General features: G+C 36.9%; 1 pseudogene; it reads right to left on the reverse strand.

The window, feature by feature from the left end:
• Positions 1-268: 268 nt before the first annotated feature.
• LOC143672048 (cleavage and polyadenylation specificity factor subunit 5 pseudogene) lies at positions 269-1,351 on the reverse strand (annotated as a pseudogene).
• Positions 1,352-2,653: the final 1,302 nt, after the last annotated feature.

The raw sequence follows: 2,653 nt of genomic DNA on the forward strand, positions 1-2,653 counted from the left end.
AAGAAATACAAACAGAAATAAGTCCACTTTGTTTAATGTATAAAAACGTATGCATAGAACCAAAAGTGAATTAAACATTATCATGTTTGTTTACACCACTATCTAGTTCCTCACATTAATGCTACTTTTAAAATAATAGAAAGTAGAGTACAAGCTAGGGATTGAGAAGGAAATAAAACCAAAAACACATGTCCTACCATGTTTAGTTTTCAACACTATATAACTGCTCACGGAGACAACTTCACGCACTTCTCCACTACATAGAAATTCAATGGTATGTAAAATTGAAACTGTTCAAAAGCTGAAGGAGACTAGAAATGATGCGCCCATATCCTGGTACATTGTCATACAATTCAAATACTGGTATAGCTATCAGCTTGTAATATTTAGGGACTGCAGACAAGGCCTTTGCTTGAAATTGAACCAGGAACAATTTCTTATGTTCCCTAGGCTTTGTAATATGTGTAAGAATATTTGGCTATTGAGAAGGTTCAAAATTGGGTCTCTACCAGTTATCAGTGATGCATTCTGGCAAGACTCCATCTTGATGACTCAGCATCTCTGTCATTAAGTATTATCATCCTTCAACTTCATCTTTGTGCTGGTTTGAAGCTATTATGTACCCCCAGAAAAGGCCATGTTCTTTTAATCCATTCTTGTGGGTGCAGATCTATTGTGAGTGGGATCTTCTGATTACGTTATTTCAGTGAGATGTGACTCAGCCCATTCAAGGTGGTCTTCGTCCTTTTACTGGTCCTTTATGAGAGGATAAAAGTCAGCAAAGGCCCAGAGTGAGCTTAGAAAGAAAAATCTCCCCGAGTTGAGAAAGCCATTGAACTAGCACCCAGGACAGAAGGACAAGCAGACATAGCCATGTGCCTGCCTAAGTGGCAGAAGTGTTACAGATGCCAGCAGGCTATCTTGTGAGTCCAGGTATCATCTTATGGGTGCCTTAATTTGAACAATTTCATGGCCTTAGAACTGTACATTTTAAATTAATAAATCCCCATTGTAAAAGACAATCCATTTCTGGTATATTGCATTAAAGCAGCTTTAGCAAACTGAAACAATCTTCTCCTGGGATAGGTTTACCAACAGACAGTGAGGAAAGGTTTTTCCCAGTTGTAGCAGTAATACATGGGGTAGCCAGTGTCCATGTACAATCAGAACTCCTTCTACAGTCCTCCTCATTCTAATTTTATCAAATTCCTCCCTCAAATGCTGAAATCTGGCTGCAATCGAGGTATCTTTCTTATAGAGGGGCTCTTTTCTACCAAAAGTAGAATTGGTAAGAGGGTACATGCTGATGGTGCACTCCAGGGGTGAGAACCTTGGTCTTCTGGATGTACATAACGCCCCCTTCCCCTGGCTGGCACCAGAAACATGTTGGCAAGCATAGGCACTGGCAGCGAGCTGAAAGAGGAGGCAGGGAAGCCTTTTCCCATGCAGGATGTGATTAGCTGTGTCCTGCCTAGCAGCTGCCACCTGCCATGAGAATGCAAGAAAAGCAATGGTACTATTTTAATATTCTTTCAGCAATTGTTACAAAGGTACCACAGCAACACACAAAAAAGTTATGACAATGGGGGGGTCACATTGTATTTTTATGTGACTTTTCTGTAAACCTAAAACTCCTCTTATTAAAAAATAATTTTTAAAAAGCTTTATGCTAAGTGAAAGAAACCAGACACAAAGTACTACAATGGTATGATTCCAATGATGTAAAATATAAATAAATATACAGAGACAGAATTATATTAGTGGTTATGTAGGGCTGGGGAAGGATAGAGAGATTGAGAGGTGACTGCCAAGGGATGTGTTTTTTTTCTTTCTGAAGTAATGAAAATGTTCTAAAATTTATTGTGGTGATGAATACACAACTCTGAGAATAGACTAAACCCATTGATTGTACAGCTTAGATTGGTTATATGACTGCTTTTAAAAAGTAGAAATTAACTCATTGTATTTTATGAAAATTAAAAGTGTTAATATACATAAAGCACTTAAAACAGCACCTGCACATACTGTACCAGATAAGTATTAGCTACAATAATCATTATATCTGGAATGGACACACAATTCTTTTTAATGTGGGCTAGTCTCATTCCTTGGGGTGGGGATTAAAATAACCTGAAAAGTCAACATTTACTGCATGCTCACTCTATACCAGATGCTGTTCTAAATATCTTTACATATTTCATCTTTATAATAATATTATTAAGAAATAAGATCTATTATTTTCCCCATTGTACAAATGAGGAAACTGAGGCCCAGGTACCTGCTCTATCTAGGCCTCAGGAAGAGAATAACCTTGGAATGAGGTGTATATATATATATATATATATATATATGTATATATATATATATAATGTTGTTAATGAATAAAATGACACTGTGCAGAGCAGAATGTATGTGCCATTTGTTATAATAAAAAGTTTAGCTATATATCTCTAAATACATAGAGTATTTTTCTGGAAGAATACACAATGACTTGGTAATAGAGACTACCCCTGGGAAATAGGAGTTAATTCTCATTTTCTATTCTTCAATACAGTTTGGGTTTTTAACTAGGCAAATACATTACTTTTTTTTTTTGGCATGGGCAGGCACCGGGAATCAAACCTGGGTCTCTGGCATGGCAGGTGAGAACTCT

Source organism: Tamandua tetradactyla, chromosome X (assembly GCF_023851605.1).
Source record: "Tamandua tetradactyla isolate mTamTet1 chromosome X, mTamTet1.pri, whole genome shotgun sequence".
NCBI lineage: Eukaryota > Metazoa > Chordata > Mammalia > Pilosa > Myrmecophagidae > Tamandua > Tamandua tetradactyla.